Here is an 11,654-nt window from a genome sequence, read left to right as displayed (position 1 = left end):
ATATTAACATTGGAGGAAATAACCTTTAAAATAAAAAGGTAAAGAAAAATACCGAGGGACACTTAATATTGATAAAGAGAATGAAACACCAAGAAGACATAACACTTATTCATGTCTATGCTCCCAATCAGGGAGTCCCGAAATATATAGCAATTACTAACAGAGCTAAAAGGAGAAACAGACCAAAACATTATCATAGTAGGGGACTTAAATACTCCACTGTCGGATATGGACAGATCATCCAAACAGAAAATCAATAAGGAGATAACATCCTTAAATGACACATCAGACCAACTGGACATAATTGACATTTACAGAGCCTTTCATCTCAAAACAACTGCTTATACATTCTTCTCTAGTGTACAAGGAACATTCAAAGGACTGACCACATACTGAGACACAAAAATAGCCTCAATAAATATAAGAGGGTTGAAATCATACCAACCATATTCTCTGTCTATAATGCTTTGTAGGGAGAGGTCAACTGAAAGGAAAGCGGGAAGAACCACAAATACATAGAGATTAAACAACATTCTACTGAAGAATGACTGGGTCAGAGGAGAAATAAAGAGAGAACAAGAGATACATAGAAGTCTATGGCCATGCTTCCCTGAACAAGCCCAATCTCGTCTGATCTCAGAAGCTAAGCAGGGTCAGGCCTAGTTAATACTTGGAAGGGAGACCACCTAGGAAGACCAGGTGCTGTAGGCATAAAAAATGAAATAAAATAAAATGGAAAAAATAAGGGATTGTTAGCTGACAAGGTCCTTGCAAACTGTGAGGTCAACCAAGGTTTGCCTCGCCTAAAAAAAAAAAAGAGATACATAGAAACAAATGATAATGATAGTACAATATATCAAAACTTTTGGGACATGGCAAAAGCGGTCATAAAAGGAAAGTTCATATAATTACAGGCCTACCTCCAAAAGCAAGAATGAGCCCAAATAAACAACCTAATGCTTCATTATAAATAAACTAGAAAAGGACACATGGACCAGTGGAACAGAATCGAGAGTCTAGAAGTAAACTCTTATTTATATGGGCAAATAATTTTCTACAAAGAAGCCAAAAACATTCAGTGGAGAAAAGAAAGCCCCTTCAATAGATGGTGCTGGGAAAACTGGAAAGCCACCTGCAAAAGAATGAAACCAGACTGTTGTCATTCACCACACATCAGAATTAACTCAAAATAGATTAAGAACCTGAATGTAAGACCTGAAACAATAAACTGCATAGAAGAAAAGGTAGGAACTAAACTCATGGACCTTGAACTTAAAGAGGATTTTATGAATTTGACCTCAAAGGCAAGGAAAGTAAAAGCAAAATAAATGAATGGAATTACATCAAACTAGAAAGCTTCTGCACAGTAAAAGAAACCCTTTATCTGTACCTACAGCCTCACTCCATATCCAAGAATGATTGCTGGGGAGAAATTTCACATTCCTAATATGTGATAAAATACCTTTGTCCAAAATATAAACTACTGAAAACCCCACAGAATTTATGCTACAAAGTTACTTTAAAGATACCAAAAAACATGGGGAAGTATTTATTCGAACATCAAATCTGAAATATCAGAGAATTTACCATCAAAAGTAGTAAATCAAGAACACTTTTCAGATATCACTCTGTCAAATACTTGTAGAAAATAAGCAAAAGTTTAAAAGTTTAGAAACTGTACTTGTTAATATGCTTAAAGTATGATGAGGATGGATATTTGGACAGGTAAAGTTGCTTACAATTTATCTTTATATACTGAAAAGGAAATCGTGATTCCACTATCAAATCACTTAATGCTATGTTTTTACTCCTAGTATGTTTGTGAATTATGGTGTTGATTGCTGCTGTCTAAAGATCTGAGAGCCTTTGTATATTTGTTGGGATTCACTCCGATCTACTTTTCCCTTTAAGATTGAGGGCACTGTGGTGTAGGACATATGAAGAAAATCTTAACGGAGATGTTGCTTGTGCTTTATTTAGACCGTTGATGTAAGTCACCAAGAAGTAGGTGTTCACATCATCGTTCTTTGCACTAATTTAAGACACAGGAACATTCTGAATTTTTACTAGTTTTACCAATTGCTCTCTAAGGAAAATAAGGTGGCAGCTCATTAAAATTTTAATGTGTCTTCATAGTAGCCAGTGTTGGAGTCATGAATACTATTTTATGTGATTGAAATAAAGAAGTCTTCAGAGATATCGGGAAAAAGTACTGTTAACTCACCCCTAAGTGTGCAAAATTATTGTACATCCTTGTTTAATTAGCTTCAGTCTTAACACCCATAGAAAAACAGAGCTCTGAGATCATTATAAAAGAAGAACCAGAATGCTTCGTAAATGCTTGTAATCTGTGTTTAGTCCATGCAGTTGGTTTGCAATGCTTTATTTAGACTACTGTAAACTTATATTCACTTATAAACTTAATAAAGGTGAATGATTTTTAATGTATTAGCACTGATGTGTAGTGAATGGCTTGATATCTACCACTGACATGAACCTCTCTCACCTTAGTCATGGTTGTATATACCCTGTACTATTTGGAAATGCAGAGGAATGACATCACTAGGAATCCACATCCCCCTGGCCTGAATCCACAAATGATGTAAGATTCTTTTCCTCATAAGTTATGTATTGTATTCTTTTCTCCTGCTTGTAACTACTGGAGCATCATGATGGTTGCAATAAAGGTGGTACAGTAGTATTTTTGAGAGTTCACCAATCTACGATATTGCTACCTTAGAATCCATTTTCTGTAGGCAAGTTACCTTAAACTGAAGCTAGCCCCTCCCACTAGGCACACCCTGGACAACCACTCACAGACTCACAAGTAAGTGTAAGTTTCCAATAGGACTTCTCCAGCAGCCCTTGTGAACAAGTCTCCCCTGCCTTCACCTCGTATACCCCTAGATAAGATCTCTGCAGAGCTCAGTGAAACCTTGCTGTTTCTTGTTTGAATTGGCCAATCTGGACTTAGCTCAAGAACCACAAAGCACTATCCCAAGGACCCCAATGAAAGCATGTGCGCCAGGCCCTCCTCAGTCTGCATCCTGCCTCGGCCTCCCTGTGTAGCCCTTTGAGGCATGCTGTGTACTTCCTCCAGGACCTGTGAATCATAAACTTGTCCATTTCTTTTTTCCTTGTGCCCTTTTGGTGAACTGTGCATGCAACACAAAGGGGTCTTAACAAATACTTATATAACAAAATCCCAAGAAATACAATTAGAAGTCAAGTTTTGATTCAAGGAGAGGGAACAGTCTACTCTAGAAGGGTTTGAAAGGTGGGCAGGTCAGTACACCCTACATCCCTGATATGTGCCAGAATTTGGGGCACCTGTGAGAAGAGAGGATCCCTGATGACAGAAAGAGAAACACAGTTTGGTTTCCATCCAGGAGGTGATTGTTCCTGACTCTCTCCTGTGAGAGAGGAGAGAAAAGGATGGCCTTTTCTGCATTTCAGGGTCCTTCTGCCTGTGGGTGTGATGGTAGCAGATGAAGATGAGAGGAGTGGAGGCATCTGAAAAATGCAAAAGAAAGAGCTTGCAGAAATGACCGACTCAGCTAGTTAAAGCCCATTCCTGACTGCCCTCTCTTCCCTTTCTAGGACTCTCCAACTAACATGTTTTCCCATAGCTACCTCCCTCACCTCAAGAACTCTCCAACTTACATCTGTCGATTCATGGCTTGCTAACCAACTAATGTTCTTCCTTATCTCTGTAGCTGTGTAGGAATAACAAGACTGTATAAAACTGCCTGTTATGTTACAATTGGAGCTCAGTCTTTGGATGGGAATCTGCTGAGCTGGTGCCGGCATTAATAAGTGCTGCTTCCTGCTTATAGCCTCAGTGTCCCGTCCCTCTATTCGAAAATCCTATAACCGTGCGGATAACGCCAAGGTCGCAAGACAAACAACCTGTAAGACCAGTGGTCTGGAAATTCCTGCCCCCTTGCAGCCCTCCCCCCATTCGAAGCTCCCCCATCCTGAGTCATGAGGCACATGTTGAAACCTCAGACGAAAGAATCACGCGCCCCTTACACGGACACTGCAGAGGTATATAAGCTATAATAAATCTAACCAAAGCAAGCTTGTGCTTGATGTTGCTAACCCCATGCGCTCCGCCAGCCAATAAATTCTCCTTCCTCTAACAAAGTTGTCTGAGCATCCAGTTTCTTCCACTGGGTGTTGCTTCCTGCACCAAAGAGGCTCTGATGAAGAAAAAGAGCCTGGCTCTCTAGTTGCTAAAGAAAGATTTACTATTTAAAATAAACTGAAGATTACAAGACCTGGGAGCTATATGTGGTTTGACATTTGTGTAACACAGCTGTTTTCTCATGATTAGATTCATGTCTTTATTTTCCCCCCAATGATAACAGAATAGATGATGTGTTCATAAATGTGCATCAGGTCGCCAATGCCGGATTGTCCCAGTACAGCTGATGTTAACTTCATCCACTTGATTCATGTCCTGTCTTCCCGGTTCCTCCATCATAATGCTAATATTTTTTGATTGTCATGAATAAGGATTTAGGGAGATTTACTGAGTGTTGTGTATAAACCATGACAGTTACTCTGGATACTCTCTTTTTCCTGAGTCTGTCTTTGCTTGTAGTTTTCTTTGAGAAATGAAGGCTCTCACCTTTGTTTATTAGAGATACTAGTTTTAACAACTGGCAGTTCTAAGTCAGGCCTCAGTTTTCAACTTTTCAATTTATTCCTGTCTGACATATTCTTTATGACTTTGTTGTATTTTCATGAGAGAAAAGTAATCATAATTAATAGATGTTCAAGTGTCTTAAAATTCTAAAATGCAACCTAGCATAATGGTATCAAAGAAATTTTTAATGAAGTTGACAGTCACCAACAATACTTTTTATATGTGTTTATGTCATTGTGCGTGTTTGTCTCCATAGTATTTTTAACAGACACCAAAAGCTTCCTGCACAAATAGATGTTTAAGTATATACAATTGAAAATATTTCTTAATTTCAGTGACATTGAAATTTTTCTACAGTATCACTTTTACCATGTGCATGATTACTTTATAGAGATATGAATGTGTGCATAAAATGTAAGTTATTTATTTGATGAATTCTGATTTGGTACCTTCTCTTTTATGACTCCTCAGCTTCAAAATCTACTCGGATTTTCTCTGTGTATTCATCTTGTTGTGTCTTTTTTTTTAAAGATAAATCTAGGTCAAATAAACTAGATAAAATCCCAGGTTCTACAATTACTGGATGTTGGAAAATATCCTTATAAAAGAAAGGTAATATTGCTCTTTTAGATTACATTTTTCTACTTTCATGCATTAATTTACTCTGTATCTATGAGTTTATTTCTTCTTTTGTGATAGAATAATATCTAATGTCAAATGTTCAAAACAGAATGGTCCTTTATTGTTGGTATTATATAGAAACCTGTCAATGCTGTAAAACTCCATTCCACATCATTTGTCATGTAATTTAATGTGTTTTACTGCTTTGAGATAAAGAAATGTGTTCCTGGGCCCTGAGGCATTAGCATGGATGGGTAGCCTATTAGGAATGCAAAATCAGGTCCCACCCCAGAACTTATGAATCAGAACCTACATTTTAATAATATAATTATTATTGTGCATGTTAAAACTTGGGAAATACACTTCAAACTCGCCATTAGTTTCCCATAGCGGTATACACACTCAAAGATAGATATGCCAGTATTGATTCCTTAACTACATATATTATCTTCCCTAATGTGTAGTATTTACAGTTGTTTTTATATCTATGTCATTCACTTTTTTTCCGGCTTTATTGGAACACAATAGACAATTAGTTGTTCATATTTACATTGTACGATATGAATTAGGAGATCCACATAATTTGCTAAGCAATCACCCACTAAATCTAGTACCCCTCTTCCCCCTTACATATTTATTACATTAAACCATCTTCCCCATTCTACACTCTACATCTTCATGTCTATTCTGCAACTATCTACTTGTACCTCTAAATCCCTTTGCCTCTTTTTGCCATCCTCCCTAAACCCCTCCCATGTAGTTGCCCTCAAAATATTCTCTGTATCTATGAGTTTATTTCTTCTTTTGTTGTTGTTGTTCTTTATTTTGTTCTTTAGATTCCACATGTATGTGAAATCATGTGATATTTGTCTTCCTCTATCCGACCCATTACATTCAGTGCAATACCCTCTAGACCCATCAAGGTAATATCTTTTTCCAACCCTTTCCTTTTAGTTGGTGTGCCTTTTAATCTGAAGTGAGTCTCTTGTGGGCAGCAAATATAGGAATCTTGTCTTATCCATTCAGCCACTCTATCTTTTGGTTGGAGCACTTCTTTTCCATTTGAGGTACTTGTTGATAGGAAGGAATGTAGTTATTATTATTCTTTATTCTTGTTTTTTGATACATGTCTTTTCTTTTTAAAGAGTTCCCTCCAACATTTCCTGTAATACTGGCTTGGTGCTGATAAATTCCCTTAGCTTATTTTTGTCTAGGAAGCTCTTTATCTGTCCTTCAACTCTAAATGATAGCTTGGCTGGATAAAGTATTCTTGGTTGTAGATCCCAGGTTTTCATCATGTCCAATATTTTATTCCAAGCCCTTGTGTCCTGCATGGTTTCTTTAGAGAAATCAGCTGCCAGTCTTATGGGTGCTCCATTGTAGGTAACTAACTGCTTTTCTCTTGCTGCTTTTAAGATTCTCTCTTTATATTTAATTTTTAGCATTTAAATTATGATGTGTGTTGGTGTGCCCTCTTTGGGTTCCTAGTTTTTGGGACTCTCTCAGCTTCCTGGGGTTGTAGGTCTATTTCCTTCACCAGGTGAGGGAAGTTTTCCATCATTATTTCTTCAAATATATATTTAACTTCTTGTTCTCCCTCTTCATGTACCCCTATGACACAGATATTTTTACATTTAATAGTGTTCCATAGATTCCTTAAATTATTATTTTTTCTTGCCATTTTGATTGCGTGTCCTTGGCTTCCCCATCCTCTATATCGGTGGTTCGATCCTCTTATCCACTCTGTTGATTCCATCTAATACACTCCTCACCTCAGATATTGTGTTCTTCATTTTTGACCGGTTCCCTTTTATAATTTCCATTTCTATTTTTGTTTTCTATCTCTTTGTTAAAGTTCCCAATGAATTCATCTACACTTCCCCTAAGTTTACTAGCATCTTTATAACCAGTGTTTTGAACTCTACATCTGTTAATTGCTTGACTCAATTATTCCTGGATCTCTGTTCTCTTCTCTCATATGGTTTCTGCTTCTTTGTCTTCCCATTTGGCTGCCTTTCTGTGTCTGTTTCTATGTACTAAACAAAGGTCCTAAGTCTCTGGGTCTTATTAGTGCGGCTTTGTTTGGTAGGTGTCTATTGGCACAGTCCTGAGAGAGGTTCAACTGCAGGCCAGATTTAGCCCCAGCCTGTGCCCCTCCAGGGCCACCTGTTAAGATTCAGCAAGCAGCTCACAGGTGCTATGCTGATAGTTGCCTCAAAAGGCCACACCAGAAACCGAAGCCAGCTGCCACCACTGTGAGTCTTGGCGCTGCTCAGAAAGGGCACCTGACTCACCACGGACACACCTGGATGTGGCTTGGGTGGGGCCGCTTGTTGGGGGAGGCGGAGTTTTAGGAAATCCTCTGGGCAGAGAGACCTGTTATCTAATTTGATGAAATCTCATCTGTGGTGGCACTTAGTGTGCACACTGGGAGCGGGGTGGGCTCAACAGAGGAACAATGGATACCACTGGCACTTCTGTCCGAGAGAGAGCCTCGCCTCTACCCCTCACTCTGACAACTCAGTGTTCCCCTGTAAGTCCTTGGTGCCCCCCATGCATGGCCAAATCGGCACTGGTGCTCAGAACAAGCAGATCCGTCACCCGAAACTCCACTGGCACACACGGCCCCTTTAAGAGGCGTCTGCAGCTACCACTGCCACTGCCACAGCTTAAGTCCCACTCACCTGCTCGGGACCGAGCAGCCTTGCTTCTTCACCCCCTCCTACCTTCTACTGTTGTAGGTTGATTAATTATTTCTCTCCTTAGTTCTAGTGCTTCTGTTCATCTAGATTCCAGGTGACTTTCCTTGCCATTTGCTCCATGTTTCTGTTACAACTTTGTTTTGGTCTGAAGAGGAATGAACAAAGCTTCTATCATCTACCCCACATTCCCCTCTCCCACTTTTTTTCAATTGGAGAAAATATTGGAGAATATTACCATGTTGAAAGTAATCTAATTTTATATTTCAGAATCTAGTTCACCTAAGTCTGAGCCACATCGCTTAACTCTGTTTTCATCTTTTATCAAATTAAGAGCTCTTCCCACAGACACTTGGTAAATGTGACTGTTGACATTCGGGGATGTGGCCATCAAAGTTGATCAGGAGGAGAAGGATGGCTGGGCCTCTCAGAGGGACTTGTACATGGACGTGTCATTGAAGAACTCTAGGTACCTGGTCTTGCTAGGTGAGGACTTCCTTCCAGCGTTTCTACTGTGCCCTTAGAGTCCAGTTTCTTTTACATATAGAATGTCTCTTGGGAGTTTCTGCTTTGCATGACTGAATTTTGATCCTATTTGGTGGATGCTCTTTGGGGTTTTTTGGTGTAAAATTCATGGTGTTTCCTCTTGATATTTACCCTCCACTTTTGCAAGATAATCTTCATTCTTCACCCTATATTAGTGATAATTCTAGAAATTCAGTGTCACAAAGTATTGTTGCCTCCATCTGAAACCCCAGTTTTTACCCCATATGTTTATATTTCATATTAGTACTTGACGTGGAGTTCGTATCTGTAAATTGAAAATGCTTTCTAAGCATCATAAAGAGGCTGTCAGGAAAGTGTTTGGGGAAATAATTTTCTGTATCCTTTTATAATGTATTCTCTACTGAGCCCAATACTGGGTTAGAAATTGTAGTGTTTTAGCAAGGGTCATACTCCTCTTTCCAATAACAGTTCTTATTGTCTCTATGCCAAATCTAGTCTCACTTTGGAGTAAAGGAAATAGCCCTGGAATATGAGGAGGCAGCAGTTGTACACCCAATTAGTAGGAATGAAGAAAGCAGATGACACAGTGAGAAGTCCAAAGGTCAAGGTGGAAGCCTGACCTTAAAATGTGGCTTGGGAAGATGTGCTTCACTGGAAGTGATTTTCAGAAGCCCAGGTTTTGTTCTCTTATTGTCACAGAGGAACCTATCCTGTCCCATCTGAGGGTTCCTACATCCTCTAAGGATTCTCCACTCCTGTGATCTCCATCACACTCCCTGTGAGAGCCGAGGCCTCCCCACGGACGGTGAGGGCCTGCATGGTGTCACTGTACTTCCATTGCTTTGGGGGCCTGAAACAATCTGCTCGTATGGAGTTCCTACATACAGACCAAGTGTGAGTGTCCCTTCCCCTATCTTTGAGTGCCCTTGCCTCCTACAGACTCCTACAAATTTGCTAAAACCTAGGGAATGTGGGGTAGACACTTCTCTATCAGATCTTAGGCAGAGCAGGCCACCCATGCGGCTTTCCTGTGGTCCAGACCTGTAACCAGTCCTCAGAAATGTCCCTGGGATCCTCCAAGTGTTTAATCCTGGCCTCCCGATAGAATACGCTGGGCCACTCCACAAAGACATCATTGGTGCTGGTCCCTGCCATGGAATAACTGACAGAATCTCTGAAAGTAGGACACAGGAGATGGTAGTTCTAAAACCACACAGGGGATGCCAATGGGAAGTAAAGCCTAGGAGGACTTTGCTGACCATTGCTCATCAAACTTTCATGTCCTTACACATCACTCGAGGATCCCATAGAGAACAGATCCTAGGCCCCACACTCACTCTACCTCCACAGATTGGAGCTGAGGCCCGTTCCTTTGCCTTTTTAACAACCACGGAGGTTGCTGCTCCAAGACCTTATTTTAATCAGCACTCAGCTGGAGAAAGCAAGAGCACATGAGCACTTTACACCCAGCTCTCCTGTCTCAGCACAAATACTGTCTGTTCCTAGTGAAGATCACCTAGCACATTATCCAGAGATGACTTTCTCCACTATGTTCCAGTTGAGAGGGGAAAGAGAAGGAAGTCATGTCTCTGTAAGGCTGTGGTTGGAAAACAACATCAACCTGTTCACAAGAGCAGTGTTAATCGAGGAAGACTTCCTCTGAGAGCTCCTAAGAAGTAAACTTATTTCCCAGAGATCTTTCAATTTCAGGAGCCTTTTTCAAAAGCAATGGAGCAGCTTGCTCTGTGCTCATGTGAGCTTGTACTTGCGTTTGCATCTTGATTCATTACCACCTTTTGGATTTTCTCCTATTTTCCCTTCACTTTCCAGGTCCAGGGCTCATTCCCTTGTTGCAAAGTGAAGATCATATTTAGCTCAAACATTTCAAAATATAAAGAAAAATGGACCATGCTATGACATGCTATGCTTTTCCAGAACACATTCCCAGATCTTTGTTCAGCTAAGAGAGACTATTATACACAGGTCTGGGAAAGCATTTCAAACCATAGTAAACTGACTCCCTCCTCCTGAAGGCTGAGGAATACCTTTGAATATGCAGAGCACTAGCTGTCTTCCAAGAGCTCCTGAATCAAAAGCACAAGGGTGAAAACCATGGAATCACCCAGTGGACAGGGAGGGTGTTCTTAGCTCGGCACAAAGTGAGAGAAGCGGACAGAAGCAAATATTAACTCAGCTGGTGAGTGTTCTGACGGATCCATGATAAGTAATTTGGAGGAATTTATATCTCTTTGTTTTTACGTGAAATTCAAGTAATATAAGGTTGGCCTTGTTAAAGTACAGTTCAGTGGCATTTAGTACCTTCAGAATGTTATACAAATATCACATCCAGTTCTAAAGTATTTTTGTCAGCCACAGAGGAAACCCTTTACCCATAAATCAGTTGCTTCCATTTCCCTTCCCCCACTCTCTGGATACCACGAATATACTGTCTATGTGGATTTAGCTCTTCTGGATATTGCATGTACGTGGAATTGTGTGAAATGTTGAGTCTTGGCCTCCATGGTGAGTGGCGACTAGGAAGAAAACTGCTGCTCCGTGTGTGTCGGTGTGAACTTGCCCATTCTACCCAGGGAGAGCTTTGTTATTTCACATTCTAGATGGTAATCCACACAGAGACAACTGCAGGCCTTGTTTAATTAATCTGCTTAAATTAGTTCTAATCTCAGAAATGTACCTGTTTCCCACCCCTCCCCACATCCCGCTCACTGACACCCAGTTCCTGCTGGGTTGCTGCAGTCCGACAAGCAGTACCTGCGTGCAACCAGCCTGCAAAAATAGTTTTTGACTTAAATCTCTTTAAACTTGTTAAGCGGAAAACATTTTAGTTTCCAACACAAGTGGCTCAGATAACTCTAATATTTTATTTTCAAACTGTTAGACATATTAACTTAAAATGGGGCGGCAGCTTCACCTGGGACTAAAGACACCCTAAAAAGTATTGGGTGCTAAGCTCTGGAATTCCCAAGCCCCGCCCCCATCTGAACCTTAACGCGATTTTCTTTTCACTTCGTCGCGGACACTCCGCATGCCTGACACCTCAAACCGTTCCGCTTTAGGCTGCTCGACTCCTCCCCCACTCCTCCTCCAAGCCGGTGTGTCGGCTTTATTTTTCTTCGTGGTCAATGTGCAGGCCTGGTCTCTTCCCCGACCCCGCC

General features: G+C 40.4%; 1 pseudogene; it reads left to right on the top strand.

Annotated features, from left to right (window-relative positions):
- Positions 1-592: 592 nt before the first annotated feature.
- On the top strand, positions 593-711 carry LOC111734486 (annotated as a pseudogene).
- The last annotated feature ends 10,943 nt before the right edge of the window (positions 712-11,654 follow it).

Source organism: Pteropus vampyrus, unplaced genomic scaffold, assembly GCF_000151845.1.
Source record: "Pteropus vampyrus isolate Shadow unplaced genomic scaffold, Pvam_2.0 Scaffold1423, whole genome shotgun sequence".
Classification (NCBI taxonomy): Eukaryota; Metazoa; Chordata; class Mammalia; order Chiroptera; family Pteropodidae; genus Pteropus; species Pteropus vampyrus.
The sequence above is the reverse complement of the archived record's forward strand: the minus strand, read 5'-3'. Positions and strand labels throughout refer to the sequence as shown.